General features: G+C 45.2%; 1 long non-coding RNA gene across 4 annotated transcripts in view; it reads left to right on the top strand.

Moving 5' to 3' along the window:
* Positions 1-23,789, top strand: part of LOC113948164 — a 136,911-nt gene that overhangs the window by 89,290 nt on the left and 23,832 nt on the right. For all 4 annotated transcript variants that reach the window (XR_003528024.1, XR_003528022.1, XR_003528025.1 and 1 more), the window contains exon 4: positions 9,196-9,572. This is a non-coding gene — a long non-coding RNA (uncharacterized LOC113948164). The remainder of the gene's footprint in view (positions 1-9,195; positions 9,573-23,789) is intronic.

The raw sequence follows: 23,789 nt of genomic DNA, 5'->3' as shown, positions 1-23,789 counted from the left end.
ATGGGTTGGCCCTGGTGCCAAAAAGCTTGTGGGGGGGAGTCACAGGCATAATCACATCAAAACCTTGGGAGTTGCAGCTGAACTGGGAACCTCCTTGGGCTTTGTGCCTGCCCCGCTTCCCAGCACAGTTTGCTCGATGATGATAAATGAGAAAGTCTCAGCACCCAAGTACCTGCACACACAGGTTGTTCCTTTGTGCTCTTGCTTTTAGAGATAATAGCACAAAATGGTGGAGGTTGGGAGAGTGTTCGATACTTCTTTTCACATCCTCATCTTTTTCTGTATTTGCATCCCATCCTGATATTCTCTCTCAGCATCCATCTAGAGCAAGGCCACACCTGGTGGGTGTGAGCTTGGGAGGAGCTGGGCTGAGTGCCAGGCTCAGGGCTGGATGATACACTGATGTTTTTTGTCCTTCTTGCCCCAGATGAGCCAAGATACCCCTCCCAGGAGCTGTGTTTCTGTTTGGTTCGTGTGGAGCTGGGTTTTGAACCTTATGTTCACTGTTTTCTTACAAGTGGGTTGCTTGGTAGTGTCCTTGTTGCAGCACAGAGATGGAACTATTGGTGTCCCTTCTCATTGCAGGGGCTTTGAAATAGATGACCTTTAAAGGTCCCTTTCAACCCAAACCATTCTATGATTCTATGATCCCCAATTCTGTGGTCCAGCAGGAGATTATTTCTAACTAACTCTTTTGGAAAAGGGGAAAGTGGGCACATCCTTCCCTTCTGCAGCCTTCTTCATGGCGTTCCTGAGATGTACTATTTCCCTTGGCACAGTGGGTAGTAACACCAAACTTCCTCTTTCCTGTGATCCATGGCTTTTAACAGAGCCACACGATGCTCCTGAGCTAGCTTTGATTCTGCCTGCAATGTGGTGTGCATGTGTCCAGGTTGACAGGGGCTGTAAACACCCATTTCCTTGCAGAATTTGAACGTAAGTGAAACCAAAGCTCGCAACTGCACTTTGGTTTATTTATTTATTTTTCTAATGCTCCATGTGGTTTTAGCACTTATTACTGGATGCAAAGGGATGCTACATCAGTGTGTACCTGCAGTGTCCCTTTTTAGCTCACAGCTCTCACCTCATGTGCAAGAGAGGATGCTAACAACAGCTGGGTCCCCAAAAGGTGTTTTCCTGTAAATCCTGGAGACTAATCGCACTAATGGGAGGTGACTGACTGCAAACTTGTGGCCAGAGAAAGATGAATGGTTTTGAGCAGGGGTGTTGTGACCTGAAACTTAAGCCTGTCACTGGGTCACTGCCCTTCTTTCAAGTTGTTTTCACTGGGCTGGAAGCTTTCTTGTTATGCATGGAGTTGCATCCAGGGAGGATCTGAAAGATCGCTTAACCCTTTGGCTCATGGTGAAAGCAGAAAGGAATGATAATACAATAAATCCAAAGCAAGCCAACCATCCCCAAGAAAAAGACCCTGAAAAGCTGAAAAAGCCCACAAAGGAGGATGCTGGGTTTTTATTGCCTGTTCAGCAAACAGCCTGCATCTTGGGTTGAGGTTGCAGCAAAGGTTTATACAGAAATTCAATGCCATTTGGGATGTATCACAGGTAACAGCACTTTTTTCCCTCTCCTCTCTCCTCCCTCCTCCCTTCATCTTTGCTTTAATGCATTTGACTGAATTACAGCGCAAATCCATGGCTGTATAAATACCAAGTGGAGGAAAAAAAACACCCAGCAGAAACCACAGGCATTGTTTAGGTGGTTCTTTGATGTATTTCAACCATGAATATAAACTCTGTGAGCCTTGTGGGATGATTTTGGGCTAAAAGGGGCTTGAGACTGGTTTGTTGGGTGCCTTATAAAAACATTTCACAGACATTTCCTTTCCCATCCTTTCTCTCTTGATGTGTGTGCCTTGCAGAAAAAGTGCTTGTGCTCTCGGCTCCCAAGATTAAACCCCTTTTACTGCACAAATACTGTTTGGGATCCACAATTTATATATACAGTGAACACCTTGAAGAAGATAAGTCCATGTTCTGGCGCTGCCAGGTCCATCTTCTACATTAGCATCTTAGCTTTAACCAGGCTTGTCAGGAAAAATATATTGCTGAGGGCAGATCCTACAGCCCAAGTTGGAGTCAGGAGTGGGACTGTGCTGGCGGCGCTGGGTCTGCAGTGATGAAGGACAGGGGGATTTGGCAGCTGGGGCTGTTTGTTTGTTTGTTTGTTTGTGAGTGCAAGAGGACTAGTCTGTGATGCTTGGCAATAAATTTGGCCTGATACTTAAGTACCAGCTCCCAGGAAATTGCCATCAGAGTAATTAGCGAGTGCTGACTTATTTGTACAGTGATAACAGCAGGAAAGTATTGAAGCAGGAAAAACAAACACATTATTCATTTGAACCTTCAATCCACAGCCTTTACCTGACAGTTCACTATTTGCAATACACAGGTCTATTTTTAGGCTTCCAAGTCAGGTGGGCTCTTTTTTCATTTTTGTTTTGCATTTTGTTTTTTATTTTGCTGACATAAATTGGAAATAAATCTGTGCTTAGAGATAAACAAACACAATTTTAAAATAAACATTTTGAATACCAAAGAGTCAGTGGAAGTGCTGAAGCTTCAGTACAAGGCTCTCGAAACTTGTGCCCTTGCAAGTGGGATAAAGATGCTGCAGATGGCAGCTGGGATGGGCAGGAGGAACTCCCCGTGCAGATGCAGCTCTGGATAGTGGAATGTGATCCCTGTTTATTTTGGAAGCATTTGATGTGACCACAATCATCAGGTTTCCCTGTCTGGTGGCGAGTGCTGCTCAGCAAGACAGGTTAGAATTGTCCTTTGAGAGGTGAGCACCAAGGAGGAGGTTTAGTAACTGGACTAATAATTATTGTTAATGAGACTGTGGGAGAACGGCACAGGGTCACAGGAGTTTGTGGTTGTGAGGCATCCGAGGAGGATGTTTGGGGAAGGGCAGCCTTATATGTGTAAGTATATGGAAAAGCTGGTAGAGAGCAGGAGGCATTTTGGAGGGAAAATGGGTGTGGTGAAATGTGTGGATTCACCTTGGGGTGGAAACAATGGGGATGAAAGTGTTTGCTCTGCCTTTCCTTTCCTCCCTTCTCCTGCTTACCAACCACCCTCAGCAGCGATTCCCTGCCAGTCACTTGTGCTAAATCCTTTGAAAGCTCCACTTCTCCTCTGGTGATTATAAATACAGAAGAAAGGGTGGGGGCAGAAGACAGGCTGTCTGCAGGGGAAGAGAGCAGTGGGGCCCTAGGGTTTTTCCTGGAGATGGATTTTGTGAACAGCTGAGGAAATCAGGCAAAGCACCTCCCACAGCCAGCAGCTATATCACAGGCACCCCGGCCGCAAATGCAGTGCAGATAAATCAGAGTTAAAGTGCCTTTTTTAAATACCAAAGGCTTTTAAGTATTCAAGCCAGCCATCAAGGAGGTGACTTACCATCTCCATATCTTGAGCTCTTTGCATGGAGCCTGCATGCCTCCCTGGAAGGTGGGGCTTAGGCAAACACTAGCAATACTGTTCAAATCCAAGGTAAGAAACTTGTGACCTCCCTTATGCAAGATTCAGACTCGATCTTAGGGAATGATTGCTATGCTTTGCAGCCCCAAAACTTCATCCCCATTCCTGGCTCCCCTTGTATTTTCCAGCTACCAAATGTAGGTTTAGGGCTGGAGGAGGCTGGATGTTGACTGCAGTCTCCAGGTTTCATAGGGAGTAATAGTAGCTCCTTGATTTTTGTGCCACAGGTTAATTACTCTTTTAATACTATTAAAACAGTGGGCTATCACAGTGGGCCCACACATTTTAAGCCTTGAAGGAAGAAGAGGCGTGGATGAGGGAAGTATTGCAAAGTCACAACTATGAACCAGCACCATGATGATGAAAACTTTAGATAAACCAACCAGGAGCTGGATTTGCTTTCTCTTTGCAGGGAGGACTTCCCAGCTCTCTGAGAGAGGATGCAGTTAGGGACCATGTCCTGGGATATGCTTTTGAGACTTAGAGGGACCCTGCAGATCTGAAAATCCTGGAGTCAAGAAGCACAAAGGGAATCCGGAAGCATGATTATGATTAACATCAGTAGGTGTTTCAGAGCATCAGAGTTGGGAGCTTCATTCCTTTAGCTCAAGTGTTTGTAGTCAGGAAAGTTCTGTGTGCCTTTCACAGAGCCACAGACTGGCCCAGACTGGAAGGAATCATCTGGTCCAATCTTCTGTGGGAAAGGAAGCCTAGGTGATTGTAGTGACTGTGTGCAGTTGCATTTTGAAAACCTCCAGTGATGGGGACTCCACCATCTCCCTGAAGAGGTTGTTCCAGTGAATGATTGTTCTCACTATAGAGTACTTATTTCTTATATCATACTTTCTTTCTACCCTGTGTTATTTTTTTTTTTTTACTTACTTTTACCTGGATATGATTTTTCCTGGTTTTTTAGCTGGAAAAAAAAAATTGAGTGGGTTTCTTAGTTAACAGCATCTTGCTTTGCTGCTTATGGTGGGGATCTGGCACTTTTGCTGCTCTTCAGTAAAATCCACATCTTGATAGTGATGGGATGCAGAGGACTTTTGAATGAGACAGGGATCTCTGGGGATGGACAAGCCCAACCACTGATAATAGAACCTCTTGTTCTTTGTACCACCAATAATTGGGCCTGTTGTTCTTTGTACCTCATAGATTTCTAGGCTTTAATGTCATGGTGCTTGTTTAGTCTGACCTCCTGTATAACAGACATTCCTTGAATTAGTTTCCACTCTGGGGTCAGCAGTTGTGAATGGAACCAAGCATACATTTCTGGGGGAATGAGAGAAGCAAGGTGGAAGCATCCCATCTTATTTTAAAAATTGCCAATGCTGGATCCTCGTCCATGGCAGTTGGAGAATTTTGTTAATTACCTGCAGTGTTGAAAAATGATATAGTTGTTTCTGGTTTGTTTTCTGTCGAGCTTCAACTTTCAACCTTTGGTCTCGTTATGCCTTTGTCTGGCAGACTAAGGAACACTCTTCTGACAGGTACCTACGGGCTGTGAGGTGCCTTTTAACTTTCTCTTTGATTGACTTCCTTGAGCTCCTTGCTACAAGCCTGGGTTTGTTCTTGTGGTTGTCCTCTGAACTCTCTCCAGTTTTTTCAGCATTATTCTTGAAGTGTGGGTACAAGTATTAAACCTTACACTCCCAGTGGCTGTGCCAGCCCAAGGCCCAAAGATAACAGGGCCTCCCTGCTGGTACGTGACATCCTTCTCTTATGTAGCCAAGTGTCTTGGACCTGCCTTGTGAGCTCACATTGGGGTAATTATGCCTTTTACCTCAGCCAATCCTGTAGGTCTCGTATGTTTAAAAAGTTTCCATGTAGCCATTTCTTTAATATGCCAAGCGTCTCTTTAATCTTTTTGATGTTTATTTTTTTTCTTGGTTTGTATTCTGAAAGGAGTTTTAGTCCAGCCTTTCTCACTGCATCAGCAACATGTCAAAAATCTTTGCACAGCTGAGAGCTGCTAGGAATATATTTTACAGAGCTGGGGGAAGGAAAGTATTTTACAGGTGGGAAATAACACTGTATCTCCAGTGCATGGTGGTGCAGGACAGACATATGCCACGAGCTACAGAGTCCTACAGATATTTTTGACCTCTTCAGGTCTTGATGGATTGCTTTGTCCCATGGAGATGGTTAACCTGCAAGCCCTGTGCCAGTCAAACCTGTCATTGCTGGCTACAGTGTAGCACCAAGCTCCTTGACTTGACCCATGGTTTGGGTCTGTGCTGATGAATTTCCAGATGTTAGAGCGAGCTGACTCTATTTCTAATTGAGGTGGTTTTATTATTGGTTCTATGTTGTTTCTTTTGTATAATGATTCAGAGGAAACAGAGGTGTTGATCTGACAGGGAACCTAGAAAGCTTTCTGATAATAACATCCAGATGTTTCCTTAGCACATCTGCTTAAGCCACTGTTGAAGTTGGTGCCTTCAGCAGTGCTGCTGGTGCGTTTTACTGCCTGCTGCTGTGTGTGTTGCTAATTCATGAGTAATGCAGGAATGGGGAGGAGGGGGAAATTCAACAGCAGAAGCAGAAACAGGGATAACCAGCTGCCAAGGAAGCGTGGGAGAGGAAGGCAATCCAGACTGTAACCCAAATTATTCTTGCTTTTACCATTCAGGTAGGGTGTTTGGAGGTAGTCTTGCATGTAATTGTAAGTACTGTGCCCCAGGTTTGCCTGGTTACAGGTCACTGTGTACCTGTGCTATTGCAGCTCAGCCATGTGGGCAAGACATTTGTCCATCTGAACATTGACTTCAGCTGAGAGCAGGGCATGTTCTCCCTGTGCAGCGACAAATGTATACAAAGATGTTCCTGCCTGTCCCCTTATTCACAGGAAGCTGTTTCACTCCCTGGTTGTGTCTTTGTTTAGCACTTTAACACTGCCTTGCTAATCCCTGTGCCAGGATTGTCAGCATGTGGTGTTCCTGCAGGGAGAGTCAGCTTTGGGACAGCTCAGCTGCCTCATGCCAAGGCTTTGGGCAGCCAGGATACTATTGGAAGTTGTGCTTTTAATGTCACTGTGTCAGCATTGTGCCCTCCCCAAGGGAATATCGCCAGCAGCTGGAGGATAACATTCCATAATTCCATGTGCCCTGAGCCATGCAGTCTCCTTCTAGGCTGCACACTGCAAACCATTGACTTACGGTCACAGCCTTTCTGATATGTACCTGACTCTGGTGTGCACTAGAGCTCCTTCCACCACACTGCTCTTCCTCCCTCTTCCTCGATGACTTCGATGACTTCTGCTGGTGGCTGATTTCCAATGTCACAGAGAGTGTGTCTTCAGAGCAGACCAGTTTGTGGTGCTCACTGGAAAGTACTAACGTGGACACCTGGTGTTGAAAGGTGCTTGGCAGCCACAAGGTCTTTGAAGAAGAAAAGAATCTCATCACCTCACATGAGGGCTATTGTGTCACCTCCCTCCAGGGGTGGTGAGGTGACGTTGGCGGTTGTGCACATTAAAATGGGGGAAGACAGTGGAAGCGTGTGGTTAGGGTGTGGCAAAGCCCTTCCATGAGGAGGAGATGTTGATGTGGTAGGAGCCTGTGAGATGAATGGCCCAAAGGTGCAGATCTCATCTTATTGCTGTCTTTTCCTCTCTAATGTGTGACACAGCACCATGACCTGTCTAAGAATGGGCCATCAAGTGGTTTTGGTTATGTGTCAGGGAGCAGCCTGGCCCAGTGATTCACAGGATGGAGGTGGACATGATGAATAGTGTTGTATAATCCCAGGGGAGCCTGCAGCACCTTGGTTTGAGGTCCTTCAGAGAGTCAGGGTCCTCAAAACAGCACTGCAGGTCTTGGAGCAAGAGAGGCAGCATGGCATATAAATGTTTGTCATGTAAATAGAGAAATCAGCAAGAGAGGGTCAAAGAGATGCATCTCTGGAGCTGTGGATGGTATTGCCTCCTTCATGGCTTGGGCCTTGTTTTCCTATCTTCTTAGCTGAACTTCGCATGCTCCCAGGGAGTGCCTGAGCCATTTGCTTCCTCCACGAGTTATGATCTTGTTCCTTCTGGCAATGAGGTGATCCATCCCACTCGGCTTACCTAGCAAAGGTATGTTTGAGCATCAGTGGATTTGTTTCTCCTGTGCCACATATTGCATCCAAAGGGGGGGTTTCTTCAGCAGCATAGACCAACCCTCCTGCTTCTCATAGAATCATATCATAGAAAGGCCTGGGCTGGAAGGGACCATAGAGATCATCTATTCCAACCCCCCTTCATGGACAGGGACTCTACTTCACTTTGGGTCTCTGTAACTAGGCACATTAATTCTGGGTAGGACCAAACATCCATTGATATAAGAGATCTCTTCTTCTATGAAGATGAATTACAAGTTATTCCCAGCTGCCTCTTAAACCTGAGCTAGTTTCTGTGTCACCTGCCCTGGAAATCCTCCTCAGTTGCTGGGTTGGAGTTACCTTGCAGTTTGTTCCTGATGGGATGAGGCTGCTGGCCTTTTCTTTTGCAGCTCTTCTCATCCAAAGAAACCTTGTAGGGATCTCCGTTGTGTTGATTCTTCATCTCTTCCAAATGTCCCCAGAACGCAGATGAAGGCTGCTTATTTCTTTCTCAGAACCATTACAATGGGCTGCTTGTGTCTGGCCAGTGTCCACTGGAGGAGCTCCTGGACGTCATGGAAGTGTTTAGTTTATATAAAGTACCTAGGTACTGTATTTAAGTTTCTCTCTGTGCACAAAAAATTGCTATTTTTGATAAAATTTAGAATTTAATCTAGATATGATTTTTGGAGTTTTTCCTGCCTCCTCATTGGACCTGTATGTTATACCCAGTGGAGCAATGTCTGCATTAGTATCAATCAACACATGTTGTAGTCAGTTTGCTAGTCTGTGTGAGTCTGTAGTTGAGCACTGAAATTGTTTTAGGGTAGAATTTACATGTAAAGCTAACTATATTGCATTGTGTATTAAAATCCACTTAATTTGATTAAAGTAGCTCAATGTTTCCTTTGTTGGCATTTGAGCTGACTGTGACTTTGTCACTAATACTCCACCATGTTGCAGTTGAATGCACCCTCAGGAGACAGGCAGCTTCAGTAATCCTTCTTTCTGGAAAAAGTATAGTAAAAATTTGGAGAGGGTTAGGGTTACTGGATTAGGGTTAGGGTTACTGGATTAGGGTTACTGGCTACTAAGAGTACATCTGAACTTTCTGACTGTGTTTGCATTTTGGTTTTGAATTTGTATTTGAAAGGACTCTTTGTTTCTAATGGAGGTTATAATGCGAAGCGTAAAAGTTTATGACACCAAAGGGAAATTTTCCAACTGTTGAAACAAAATGCTTCAAATCAAAATGAGTTTCAGTTTACCAACCTTAAAAATTTCAAGGTTTTTATGTTTTTTCCCACTTATTCTGAATAGTAAAAAGAATAATTAAGATCTTGAAACCCTGCAAGATGATAGAATTATCATCATGATAGAATTAGATTTTTCAGGTTTCTTTGACATCCCTTGTTTGTCTCTGTTTGAGTAGTACCTTCTGTTGGTGGAATCTTCAGGCAAGAGCAACATGTTCTTCTGTCAGTATTGCAAGGTTGAAGTGTCTTTTGAAGGGTAAACCAGACATCACTCTTTTGATGCTAATAGAAATCATGCATAAAATCTGGAACTTTGTCAATCTGTCCTGATCCAGATGTAAACTGTGTTTTCTTTATAGGTGTATCCACTCTTTTGATGATGAAGATTGATGAGCTGCAATTTGACTTGGATTACAATATTTCAGAAGACTTTCTGAACTTACCAGGCAACCCTCCCTCTAGACTTCGGGGACAGTGGAGCTTAAGTTTATGTCTCCAGTATCACACAGGAGAAAGAGCGTTACTTGGTTGCTTTGCACAAGTAATGAAAATCAATGCTGTGTTGCCATTGGGAGGAATGCTCAAAAGGAGAAAAACCTGATATATAGATCTTGTTTTAGAGACAGATTTTGTCTGTAAAGAGGGTGCTTAAGGGAAGATACAGGAAGAAAGAGGAGAGGTGATGCTACAAGCCAGCTTCCTGACTTCCAGAGTGGGACTGAAGCTTCATAATAAGGTAAAAAAAAGAAACACCATCAAACCAAACAAACATTTTCTTTCCTTCCTGCTTCACTCAAATATCCATCAGACAAGAAACAGGATGAGTCTATGCATTGATTAGAGTAGTTTCTCTTACTGCCCCCATTCCCTCTCCTGTTCTGCTTCCCATTTCCTGTGCCCTGCAATCACCCACGCCTTGAGCAGGCTTCAGGTAAAAATCATCAGCAAATGTCTACTGTCATAGTTGTCCACGTACCTAAGACTTAAAATTTCAAGTATTTTTGCTTACACACACACACACACTAAATATGTCACTTCTGGAGGATGCTTTGTGCCTTTGCTTTATGCCTGAGGAATTTGTTGCTTTGTTGTTAGAAGTGAGGATGACAGGTCCCTCACACTCATCTGCACTGTTTGCAGCTCCAGCTCCAGTACATGACAGTGATATATTTTCCAAATTGGTGAGATACAGAGCAAGCTGAAATGTATGGGCTTATCATGTTGTTTTGTCCAAAGCCACAAGAGGAGGAAGGCAGGAGGTGGAAAATAATAGAGTAAAATTATCTGGTTTCAATTTACTACCTTTGGAGAACTGAAAAACGTTGGCTGCTGAAAAGAAAGTTGAAGCTTGATTTATTTTTTATCTTCTTTCCTGCTGCAAATGTTTTTCCTCATAAAGATGCATGACTCCTCACATGTTGGGCACTGGGCTCTGGAGTGCTGGAAGCATTCTTTGGAGGAGAAGGCTGGCCAGATTGACAGAGGGATGTCAAGCTTGGTTTATTCTAGCAATACAACTCCACAGGCATGAGGGACACGTGGCTTTCCTCTGCTGTACTTTGTGCAGTCCGTGGTTCATGTGAGGGCTGTGTGACCATGAGAGTGGAAAGGGTTCATCAGTTCATCAGACTCTTCCTCTGAGGTTGGTACATGTGATGTTGCCATGGAGGCCAAGTCAGTGTCCACATGGGGACCTTTACATGACAGCATTCCCTAATAAATTTGGCAAAGATGAAAAATGCTGAGTTGAACTCCAGTGAGAAGAAAATACCCTCATTTTCTCAGATCAGGGGTTTCCTGGCTCCCCCTCACCCTCACATCTCAGCACTGAGCTGAAAGGACTGTCATTTAGTATTAGAAGTTTTTAACCTCTGTGACTCATTCAGTTGTTGGTTTAACTGCTGATATTTCCAGTGAGAATACCAGTGACAAGGGTAGATATGGTGATGGGAAGATACCACTGTCCAGGAAGCAGTGATGATTTCACATCAATGAAGAGACTATCTATGACCAAGGGTGTAGCTGCTGCATTTTTAAGCAGGTTTGAATCAGAGTCTGGATCTGGCCCAGTTTCTTGGAAGAACCAAATTAAAATATTTACAGGTTAATCATAAATTTCTGTTTCAGAATAGATGTTTAGATGTTAATCTTAAATTTGAGAGTGAAATTACCCATTAAAAGGTTATGGTGAGGGAGCGTGTGATACACATTGAATGTCAGCTGCCCTGTTGAAGATGTGAGGGAGTAGAAGTGGCTGTACAGAGTGAGACCATTTGGTTTGATATCTCCCTTGATGACAACCAAGAGAGGAAAGAATATAAGAAAGAGCTCTCTAGGGATGAGTCTTCCTCAACAGATCCTTCCAGCAACCAGTGTTTAAATGTGCTAAGTGCTTCTTTAGAGTGTCCTTTAGTTGTCCCAGTGGATCAGATGCTCCTCTCATACTCAGGTTACGGAGTTCATTACTCTAAGCAACCTAAGCCATGTAGTGTCTGGCCCAATATCATGTTTATATGGATTAGCCCAGGTCACCTAAATCAGAGGTTCTAAGTTGGACTTAGCTGGTGGACATCACAGCACCTGGTGGGCTGATGGTCCTGCCCTAATGTCCAGGGCTCATCTCAGGAGATTGGAGTTCACCTCTGTAATTATGTCATTTAACCCCTCCGCTTCCTCCCCTGGAAAGCATCTACTGGCACTTCATACAGAGCACCAGTCACATAGGTGGGTGTGAATTCCTGTGTAACAAGTAGGATTTAATGAGAAGAGCAGACCTCAGAAAATCCTATGAAGCCCAGTCTTCAATTAGTTGTGTAGAATATTGTCTCCTTGGTGGCTTGGTGCTTGAAGGAGAGAGATACAACCCCTTGTGTATCTCGCAGGAGCCTCTTCCAGGTCTCCAAAGAAGAATGGAGTGTAATTTGGCACTTATTATTTCATTGCATCAGCTTTTCTGGGTCTGGGAGTGCTCTTAGCACAAGCAAATAAATTACTCGTCTCATTTTGCTGCATGCTCTGCAGCCAGCCATATGTTTGAGCCTGATAGAGATTCTTATCTCATGGGCTAAAATTACTCAATGGAGGATGACATTTCTTATCAAGGGCTTTGCTGAATCAGAGAGTGGCCCTGGCACCCAGCTCTGAGACACCACTGCTCTTTGTCCACCCTCCTAGCCCAGCGATAAATGGATTTGTGTCTGTAGGTCAGAGGCGCTTGTGTCAAGGTTTTGTTGCAGATCGAGCCTCTGAGGATTGTCTGTGTGCCTGGGAGGACATGGGATTGAGAAGGAGAAAGCAAGACTCTTCATTTGATTAAAACAGAGGGTCTTAGAGCTGTTCAAATGCATCTTCGCTTGGAAGGTCCTTGTATGCATGGCTAATAACTTCAGACTTCACATCCAGGGACCCTCTTCTCCACTGTGCGAAGGCTTTGCTTCCAGTTACATGGCGTGAAAAGGCATCCTCTCCTACTGACAGCAATACCTTCTCTCCAGACTTACAGCTTACATCTCTCCATTCTCCCACCTCTTTAATGGGGCAGGTTAATTTCCTTCCTCTCTTTCCCTTTCTCTCTTTGAAGTTTATCTGGTAGCTACTGATGATTCGAGGAGTTGTCTGGGTTTTTAGCAGGTAGGAGAGAGACAAACAACCGCTCCTCCTTACGGGTTCTTCCCTTTGCATTCTCTTTTCCTCTTAGTGCAGAATTTACAGCATGAGATGTTCAGCTTCTGCAATGTATCTGGGCAAAGCTCTTGATGGAGAGTGGAGTGACCTCTTGATGAATTGTCCTTTCCTCTAGCTGAGCACTGTCCACAAAGGCAGGTTTGTTCCTAGGAGCCCTCCTGGACAGGAAGCAAGACTAGCCACCCACCCACTCAGCCACCCAAGCATGGTCAAACTCTCTGTAGGAGGTTCCTGGGAAAGGCAGCTGTGAATTAACATGTTTTCTCCCTGCAAAATGGTGTCTTCCACAGGTCAATACTCATGTAGTGTTGTACTAAGAGCAGGGTAATTTTCTCAGATCAAAATAAATCTAGTTAAATGCTGTCTTTGACAGAGAGAGACTGAATGTGCACTGTGGATTTCTTCTGCTTAATAGTCTTTTGTGGTTTTCATTTTTTTCTGTGACTGGAGCAAGGCACTTCACTCCCCCTTTAATTACAAGTATCCTTAAGCTGGCCTGTGGCAGCCACGTAATGCACAACAGGAGGTCTAGTCCCAGGTGTCCAGCAAAACTCATTCTTTAGGTCAGTATGAGGGTCATAACTGCGCCCAGTACAGTAAGGACATTGTGGCTGAAGGTCCCGCTTGCCAGCGCAAACCTTGCATGCTCTTGGGAGCATGGGACAGGCCTTTGAGTGATGCTACCCAAAGAAGGCCACTTCATTTCTAAGACTCAAACCACCATCACTGCTTTCTGCAGTGCCCCATGAGATGCCCAGAGATAACAGCCCTCTGTGGTGTGGCAGTGGGCCAAGGCTGTGCTCTGACTGACTCCTTGGGGTGGCTCTTCTGCCATCTGCAGAAGCCGTCCTCGTTGTCAGCCTGCAAGAAATTCTGGGGCTGATGGGTGCAGCATCCCCAGGGTGCCCCATCCCCAGGGTGGGGTGGCAGGGGTCAGAGAGTGGGATACTGCCACCCTTCTCGTGGGTGGCACCACCCTGAGGATGTGCAGCCACCTTCCTCCTTTTGAAACAGCATCCACAGCCTGACTGAGTTTTTTCCATGTCCTTCCTCCTACTTTCTGATGGTGCGGCCCACACCCATCACAGCTTGCAGCATGGGGGTCCCAGGCACCTCCAGGTGCCATCACATGTGGCTGGGTCTTCCTTCCTTCAGACGTTTTCTCTTCACCATTTTCCTCCCTGAATCGTGCTGAGTCACCCTGACCTCACAAGAGCAACTTCAGGCCCTGCCCATCAGCCCCTGGCCCTGTGCCACCGGTTGAGCAACCAGTGCCCTGAGGTCATGCTGGGATGGAGGTCTCCAGGGCGGTGGATGACCAGCTGGCCCTTGGGTTCCACTCGCCAGCTGTGTCCGCATGCCATTGCACCACAGTCACGTTTTTCCACGTTACCTGGTTCCTGCTGAGGTGGCTGTTTATCACCTGTTGCCTTTGGATGCAGTGCTGTCCCATCCTGTGAGAACAGGTCGTTGCCTCAGCAGGAGATTGGGAAGGTTCCGGAAAAGTGCTGTGCTCAGGGCTAGTGGCCATCTGATGTGACCAGCTGGCATATCCATGTAAGTCCCAGCTGAGTCAGCCTGGTTTGTCCTGCCAGGTGCCTACTTTTCATCCTGTTGCAGGATCATGTTTGATTTGTTAAAAGAAAGAGGAGAATGGTTTCCCTCCAGCTACCAGCTGCATGCTCTGTCTGTCCATTGTCTCAGGCTGTGACTTCTGAATTGCTGCACATAACCTTGGCTGAACTGCACTCGGGCAGCGTACCCACAGCGTGCGCCTCACATTCTTGCAGAGTGCACCCCACATCCCACAGTGTGCACCCTATTTGTGCACAGCATGCAACCTGCACACCCATACTAAGCGTCTACATCCCCATGTTTTGCATCCCACGCACCCATGACATCATGGCATGTAGCCCACCTACCCAAACAAGTACCCAGCACAACCACAGCATGCACACCACAAGCATGTCGAGGTTATGTGCAGGGTGGCAGTGCTTGAACAAGCAGATGAGCTTGTTCACTCTCATTTTAAACAAGCCAGAATACATCTGTTAGAAGGGGAGTCTTCACTAAAAAGTAATTGGGAACCTTTCCTCTCTGGCTTTGGTGTCTTGAAAATGCAGAGCCTGTTTTCAGAGGTGCTGGGGACAAGTGCTGTGTCCTGCACCCTCTGCTTGCTAAAGCAAACCCTCAGTGCCAGCTTTTCCCCATCCAGTTTCTGTCCTCATGTCTTGTACTTGGTCATCTTCCCACCTGATTTGTTACAGTAACAAACAGTTCATTTAGGTGATTTCCATCTAGCTTTAATTAAGATTCTCCATGCTTTTTTATTCCAATAAAAAAAAAAGGTTCCTCATGTTTGCTTTGGAGTATGGGAGCGTGCAGCCGGGTGCCCTTGACTTCAGCAGTATTTAAGCGCACGTGTAAGCGCTTTCCTGATCCTGATCTGAACCAAAACTGCAGTAAATCTTGACGACTCTCAGTGGGAGTCTTTCATCTGCATGAAACTCTGTAAGTGAAGGAAGCACTGACAACTCTTGGAGCCAGCAGAAAGAATGTGTAAATCCTGGCAAGGAGGTGAATTACTGTGGAGTTCAAAGCATGACACGCTCCTTTATGTACTCTATCTCTGTTGTCAGGGGGGAGTTAGCTCTTAAAATGTGATGCTGGGGATGGGGTTGTTTTGTGCTTTCTTTTGTGCTTTGTGTTTTGAACTTTGCCAAGCATTCAGGAGGATGGGTACTGCCCCATCCCACAAACTCTGACTGACTGAACATTGTGGGAGGAAGGATGAAACTGCATTGGAGTCCCTTGTTTCCTTTGGTGCTGCAGGAGTAACTTTACAAAGCAGTCAGTCCATAGCTCAGGAAATATTTTCCTGCTGACTGCATCCCTAGCTAGTGACTGCCTTCCCCCTCTGGGAGGTAAAGGCAGGAAGAGCAAAGTTCTAGCTGAAGGTCCTGCTTTTTCAAAATTGATCTGATTTTTAGTTCTATTTTTTTTAAATACTCAGTTGCTGGATTATTCTTCAAGGTATCTTTCACTGAGCTTTGCAGAATGTTTCATTTCTTTTGAAAATTTTCGAGAGGGAAGAGTCCCAGTGATGCTGTGCAACTCCAGGGGGCTGCATGGGATGCAGGCAGGTGGTAATGCCAGGAAGAAGGGATTAGAAGTCAGAGCAAATGCAATTTATTGAAAGACATCATGAAGAAATTCAGTCTGGTGAGAGCATGGAGCAGCAAAACACCTTTCCAAGGAGAGACAGAGCTTCACTGCTTTGCTCATGTGACACAGGGAAGGATCCAGCTCTCTTCCCCAGGGGATGGGCTGGTGCATCTTTTCCATCTCTAATGTCTCCGCTTCCTCATATCTGATGTAAATAATTTATAAGGCTCGAAACGTGATCATGGGGCCGTCTGTGCAGGAGAAAGACTAAAGCCTGGGGCTGGCAGTGTGCAGGAGACCTGGTACCTAATGCAGTGCCTGTTCTCCTTGGGCAGTATGCCAGGTGAATAAGTGCTGGATTGGTGTCTGAACCTTAATAAAGTCACCTCACATAGTAATTTTCTTCTTTCCGTCCCTTACTCCATGTCTCCTTCCCCCTTCCCTTTTTTCCTTTTTTCTGATTTTTTTTTTCATTCCTCCTCCTTTTTTTTTCCCTTCTGTTTTCCCCTCTTTTCTTCTCTTTACCACTACATTCTGCATGTGAAAAATTGGTATCTTTTTGGGTTTTACCAAGTATTAGGAGTTTTTAGCTATAATTGAGCTATGGGTATTTTGGCCACATAAGAACTAAACGAAGGAGTCATCACTTCTGTACTGGTCTGGTTTGAAAATGGGGATGAAAAATCACCTGTTGATGCCGAATGGAAGTCTGCGAAAAGCTCTGCTGGCAGTGGGGTGAGAGATGGTTTGAAGTAGCAGTATGTAGGAAGATGTTTTTCTATCCTTGAATTCAGTGTATATAAGTAGCCAGTGAATGTAAAACCCACAAAGCATGGTGTAGTGTGAATACCTGTGGAGCAACTGCAGCACAGTTTCACTGGCAGTTCCCAGCACAGTTGCACAGGTGTTTCAAGCTTTCTGGAAAGCAACATGAAGTAGAGCCAAATTTTACTCTTGGTTATGTTGCTCCCTCACTTGACAGACTTGCTTCTCACCTGGAGCTCCAGAGATTGAGGGAAGATGATGCCGAGTCTTTTTGCCATTGTGGAGGGTGGGTTGTCAGGAGTAGCAGCCAGAGGTGTTTATCAAATAGATAAAAAAAATAGAACCCAAACTCCAGGGGTGGGCTCACCCCCAGGAGAGCTGCCTTTATCTACTACAGTGTCTCAGTGGAGCACCTCTCCTGTGAGGAAAGACAGAGAGAGTTGGGGTTGTTCAGCCTAGAGAAGAGAAGACTCCAGGGAGACCTTCCAGTGCTTAAAGGGGGCTATAAGAACATGATCAGAGGGCTAGAGCACCTCATCTATGAGGAAAGGCTGAGAGAGCTGGGGTAGTTCAACCTGGAGAAGAGGAGGCTCCAGGAAGACCTTAGAACACGTAAAGGGGCTACAAGAGATGGAGACGGATTTTTTACAACAGCATGGAGTGGTAGGACAAGGGGGAATTGCTTCAGACTGAAGGAGGGCAGGTTTACATTGGACATAAGGAAGAAACTTTTTACAATGATGGTGGTGAGGCACTGGCACAGGTTGCCCAGAGAAGTTGTGGATGTTCCATCCCTGGAAGTGTTCAAGGCCAAGTTGGATGGGGCTCTGAGCAACCTGGTCTACTGGAATGTGTCCCTGCCTTTACCAAGGGGGTTTGGAACCAGATAATCTTTGAAGGTTCCTTCTTATCCAAACCATTTTGTGACTCTGTGATTCTTGAAATCCTGCAAATTGTGATCCCCTATTGCAATGAAACCATTTGCACTAATTGAAAGGGAAGAAACATGGCAGTTTCAGTCCATTAAGTAGCAGACACATGTTCCTGCCAAGAAACTGCTGGCAACTGCTGCAACTTGGAGGTGACAGGTTCAGCAGAAAGGTGGAGGAGTGGATGAGCCCAGAGCCTGAGCATCCCTTCACCTGCACAGGTACACTGGATCAAAGTACCATAAAAGGCCATGGACAAACGTCAGTGAACCTAAAGAAATACTCTCTGAGAATATCACTCCTCTCCAAATCTCTAGGGAAACAGGCCAGCCTACCAAATGGGACCAGCATCGACAGTAATTACATTTTGAAGTGGCATTTGTTGACTTAATATCTCCATGGGCTTTGTCTTAGCATCTCTGCTCTGGTTGTTGAGAGCTCATTAAAGTGGGCGATCACTCATCCTTGTGCCTGGGTGGCTGGTCTTGTCAGTCCTCCTTGTGTCATTCATTGAAGTAAATTGTAAATATATATGTGTTTTAAAACTCAGAGCTTTCATTACATCATACTCAGCAGCATGGTCTCCTTTTTGTGCCGTCTGAAATTTATCCTTCAAACAATACACATAATTTTTCAGCACCATTGCAAAATATTTCAACAATATTATTGTAGACTCAAGTATTGTAGTTATTTATAAGAGCAGGATGCTCACAGCTTCCTGGGACTGTATGGTATTTTCATTTTTTGGCTTCTCTTTGGGACTCATGTAAACCACTCTTTATTTTCAGCAAAGCATCTGTTTTAGCTTCACGAATACTTTGTCTTTTAGACTGAAAGGGGCCTCAGAGTGTTTTAACCTCCTGCTTCCCCTGCCTTGTAATCTCCCCAGGGTTTGCCAGGCTCCTTCCTAACATGAATGGGGGGCCAGAGGGGGAGACGGGAAAGGGGGGGGGATTCACTTCCGATGAAGTCAGCCGAGCTCCATCCTGCAGCGGCTGAGCTGGGAAGGACCTGGCTCAGGATGCTGCCAGTGCTGGATTAGGCAGCACAGCCCTGGGCTGGGAAGCCAGTGGTGGCTGTACTCCCCCGCCACTGACCTTCTCATGGGAAGCTTTTCCCAACAGGAAGATGTATGAAGTTGTTAAATGCTTCCCAATGTCTAGTTAAAGTTTCCCCTTTACTAATTTAATTTCTCTTTGCCTATGACTTAGGTGATTATTTAAAAAAAAGAAAAAAAGTCACTTTTTTGACAGTTTGCATATTTTTTTTTCAGTTTGAAGCATCTTTTTTTACCTTTAAGTAGATAAAAATCCTTTGGTCCATCACAGGTGCAGGGGATATTGGCTTTGGAGATCACCTCCATCTCATCCAGTTGCTTTATCCCAACATGTAGGGATATTTTAGAAAAAAATTAAGTCATAGATTTGAAAATGTTCCATCTACTTGAAAAGGAAGAAGCATGCACTGGGCCCGTCCCTTATTTTTTCCCAGAGTCATACTTGGTGCCACTTTCTTTTTGTGTTCCTGTTGGTGATTTGTGCAATACCACCCCTGAGAATCCATCAGCAGCACAGACCTGCAGTGCTGAGCAGTCCCCATGTGCCTGCTCAGGTGCTGGACTGCAGCAGTCCTGCAGCTGAGTTACTGTGATAAGCAAAGTGCAGAAGAGGAAGGTCGTCCCCCTTTCTGCTGTGGAGTTCCATGGAAGATCCAACACCTCACCCAAACCCAAGGAGGATTAGTGCATGGTAAAGCTGGAGCTTGAAGCCCTGATGATGTGCCAGCACCTCAGCCTTGTTGGGCTGGGTCTTCTCCTCATTGGAGCTCAGTGAGGAACTTGGACTGCTTTGGGCCACTCCTGGCTCTTGAAGCCACTTTGGGTTTCACTGAGACTCTGCTCCAAAGGGTAATAAGGGAGTTTATGTCCAGTAGAAAACATGGCAGGATGCAGAAGCCTTGAGAAATTTGGTACCATGAGAGCAGGGAAGAAAGGAAACATGGAGGAGGAAGAAGACTGCTCCCTCTTCCTGGGTATCTTCTTCCCATCTCTGTCCTTCCTTTTCCTGCTCAGCACTCTGCCTCTGGGACTCACCCTCCACTTTAGGGGGTACCAGCACCCTTTCTGGTTAGGAAACCAGATGTGCAGCTGATAGATACTGACTTTTTGAAGCCCTGTTAGGTGTTTTTGTTTGCTCATCTTGGAAATTAGGCGTGGGAACAGTTGCAGCCTGAGATGCCGGTAGCTGACAGTTACATCTAACATATATTTCAATTTTTATCTTCCTGCAACTGTTTTCACAACACTCATATGAAAGGTCCACTTATCTCACTCCTTCCATGGTAGAAAAGGCTAAAGAAAACATTCCTGTTTGTTTGTATTGAAACTGGTATGGTTTGTGGCTTTTATGTTTTTTGCTGTTTTTTTTTATCATCTTGAACTCTTGAGCAGAAGGTAACAAAACACTCAAGGGCAGAGTCTTATCTCTTCTACATCAGTGCAAATGTAGGACTGTCACTGTCTGTGGGATTGCATTGTCTTATTCTCAGAGGCACACTCTGTCTTTTAAATAAATAGATGAATCTCTCTGCAAATGCTGGGCACATTAATTTTCCACTCCCTTTTCTTACTCATTAAGGTATGTTGCATTATAGTTATTAGAAGTCAGATCTCCTATAGCATAGCAGTTGCATTGTCCTTAAAGACAATTTTTTTAATCCTTCATACAAACAGCTATATCAGTAGGATAGATATGGAGGGATTATTTGGCTTCCTGGGACTGTCCATTGCATCCACACAACTGCAGCTGGCATGGGTGGACCAGGGGTTGAGCACATCTGGCTACCCTGCATATAGCCAGCAGTGTTGTGAAGTTTCAAAGAAAGCCTGGAAGCCAGGGAGATGGCAGCCTGCATGGTACCAGGGTGCCTTGGAACCCCTGCAAGGCTGATTGGGTTTGGGCACTGGAGCTTCTCTGGGACATAAGGGATTTGGGAGACACACTGTGGCTCCTCGTGTCCTTTCCTTCTTCTGGAGGCTGGTGTAGTCTGCTGCTGTGAAGATGTCCTCCAGCACAGTGGTGGTACTACCCTTCTACAGCCTGAAAGGGTAGTCAGGGGAAAGAAAGGACTTGATTTCTCATGTATGTACTCTCAGGTACTGGGCTGAGCCTGTGCTTTGGGGTGGGGAGGCAGGGGGATTTATAATGCCGTTACAAGTCTTTGTGTCTCTGGTCATTAGCTAGATGCAAATCATAAGATCTTTGAATTGGCTAAAGTTTGCATGAAATAAGTGAGTCAGACACTTCCCCCTTTTGCAGTGGTCTTCCTGTCTGCAGATCGGTGCTGAGTGTGAGCCAGAGCACTGAGGGCTTCACTTGCCGCTCTGCTCCAGCAGCTCCAGGTCAACTGGAAACCATTTCCAAAGTCTGCATTCCTTTGATCAGTGATTAGTGAACTCAGGTATTTAGGGTAAATGTTACAGCTTTCTGGGAACTGTCACCTGAGTAGCCTCATAAATGGCGTGAAATTATTGTGCGGGAGCCAGTCCTGCTGACACAGGAACGTTTTCCACTTGTATGGATATAAAGGAGAGGACCTCTTGGTGCTCCTGGATGCTGAGGAATTCAGCCTTGCAGCCTTTCCGAGAAGTGATTTTTCAGCCTGCTTTGTAAACTGTAAAAACAAAACACCCAGATGAAGAGGTTGACCTGAGAACGTGTAGCATGCTGCCTCACTCAAGATCAGAATCATCATCTTCTGTGTCCCAGTTTTGCACTCCATCTATTAATATGCCATGCTATTTTTAGTCCTCTAAGTAGCCACATTGTTGATAATTAGCTTCACTAATAACTGCTCTTCCATACGCTGCAAGACCCACCAGCGGAGCAGCACGCTCTTCTGAGCCAAGCTAAATACAGGGGCGGCTAATAAAAGGCATCTGCATTTCAAGTTGGTTGTTGCTGAGCAGACACGTGTCCTTGTAGCTCTTGTGATCAGGCAGCTGCCTAAATACAGCTCCTGTACTTTGGTTAAGGATGAGGTGTTACTACTCAGGGTTTCCGGGGCGTTCCCTTGCTGACCTTTGAAGAAAGTGAAGAAGCACGGTCTCTCCCTCTCTCTCCACCTTATGCTGAGTCAAGGCTGCTGCTTTCGAAGAGAGATAGCATCTCACAGTACCTGGTGCTGGAAATTTAATTAATGGCTGCAAACATCTTAGATGACGACTATATTTATGCCCCAAGAGAATTAGTAGTTACTGTAGGGACTGGGAGGTGCACTTGGAGCAGCTGGATGGAGCTGAGTGACCAAACCAGATGCAAATCCAGCAATAGATGATTGCAGAGGAGGAGATACGGAGCAGCAGTTCTCTTGAATGCCACAAGTGACTGCAATTTTGCTCCATTAAAAACACAATCACTTCACCAGTAGCAGCATAACAGTGCTAAGCTAACAGACACATCAGTGTTTAAGCGAAACACACTATTTTCACACATTTTCTTTTAAGAATCCAGTCTCCAAACTTCCAAGCCCACAATAAAGGATCCAAAAATGTTCTCTAGCACGTGGCAAATGAGGAGTTGGATGACTGCAGTGCTGTGTCACCTCACTGCATGCTTTCTATCTGACTTTTTTACTATGTGTAGAGCAACTGTGTGTAGGGGCAGCCAAATGAGCTCCCCTTTCAGAAAATGCCCACGTCAGAGGGGTTATCAACTCCAGAGCCCTGACCTCTTATGAGAGCACCATTTAATTGCCTCCAGATCTGCAAGATCTGTGTGAATGTCACCATGTTTGCATGCGAGATTTTTTTTCCCTCTCCCCCTTTGATATAAATATATCGAGATACTTATCTTTAACTGTGCACATACGCATGCAAGCCAGACTGGTTCACTGAACATTGGCAGAAGTCATGTATGCTTAAACCAGCAATCTTTATTCAGGTAAAGCCCCTGTTGATTTTTCCTTGCTTCTGTAAATTCCAGAGCCTTGATCCAAAGCTGGTGATGCACATTTGTTTGCCTTTGTATCGTAATACAGATGGGCAATACTTGTAATACAACTACATTTATTTACCAATAGAAATGTGCAGAACTGTGATAGGTTGCTACATAGATTATTATTGATTCCTTCTTTTTATTCCTGCAAAACTGGCTAGGCTAAATCCTATGCTAGGCCAAATAGACCTCTCTTTCTTTTTTCCCCACCAAAAACTGAGCTGGCAAAACAGTCTTTTCCTTTGTGGGAATCTCCTAATTTGTGCTAATAATGTATCACACATGCTACAAAAGCGCTGACAGGGCTAGATTATATCTGTGGCCAGTTCGGTTCCTACTCCATGCTATATTTGCATCTTGGTGGTAAGATATGACAGGTTTTCCCCCTCTTCCCCTATATACTGATTTCCCATGAAATGCATATATAGACATTTAAAAGGCAGTTTTGATCATACAGCTCAAAAGAAGAAAAAAAAAACCAAACCAAGCCCCAAATTGAGAATTAAAGGCTCTAGTAAAAAGATCTCAGAGCAGCAGATGTGTACTTGGAAAAACAGGAGAGGTTTCATAGGGGACAAGGTGCCCTCCCAAGAGCATTGATGGGGTACAGTTCTTGTGTTCTTCAGGCAAACTCAAATGGGAAGAAGGTGGACAGGAAGACCTGAGATGAGAGAGCCTGGAGCAGCACAGCTTGCTCAGCCCCATAAGGTGTATCAGGGAGGAGATGACCTGCTGAGGCAAAAAGATGGTTCAGGAGCAAATGGTTCTTACCTGGCATGACTGTAATTAGGCTGAACGTAAAAAGAAAGTTTCTAATCGTGTCAGAAATGAGGTTTTCGGGAAGCTTTTCAGTAAGAGTGAGGGAACCAAGGTGTTTGGTTTGTTTCTGTGCAGGATTATGTGTTTGCCTGAGGTGGTGGATACAGATGGTATTTGGACTCTGGGGAGGCCCTTCTCAATCCTATTTAAAAAAAAAAAAAGGGAAGAAAAAGAGAGGGGAGAAAGTATATCTAATGAAAATGAATTTGAGGTTTCAGGAGAGAATAAGTTGGCCTGGTTTTATTTCTGAATGGCTGTCCCCATACACACCCTGTGCTCCAGTGATGGAGTCAGTTTTATTCCAAGGTTGATGGTTAAGTGCTGAGAGCAACTGTCTGAGGCTGTGCTTATGTGGCCCTTTTCATCTGGTGTGTGTCTGCTGATGCCAAAGGGGCTGGTCCCACTGACTTTACTCTCCCAAACTGATTTCCAGCCCATCCCTGGTGTCGGTGCCTGGGAGCACAGAATCCTGCAGCGCTGCAACACTGACTTAAACAAAATTTAACCCAGAGAAAAACCACAGTCAAGCTTGTTCTTGATGGCATCAATTCCTGCGCTTGTCTGACAAGAGCCTCTGTCCCTGGGGCAGGTATGGAA

The sequence above is a fragment of the Corapipo altera genome, unplaced genomic scaffold (genome assembly GCF_003945725.1).
Source record: "Corapipo altera isolate COAL_440 unplaced genomic scaffold, ASM394572v1 51, whole genome shotgun sequence".
NCBI lineage: Eukaryota > Metazoa > Chordata > Aves > Passeriformes > Pipridae > Corapipo > Corapipo altera.
Note: the sequence above shows the minus strand (reverse complement) of the source record. Positions and strands in the feature narration are given on the sequence as shown.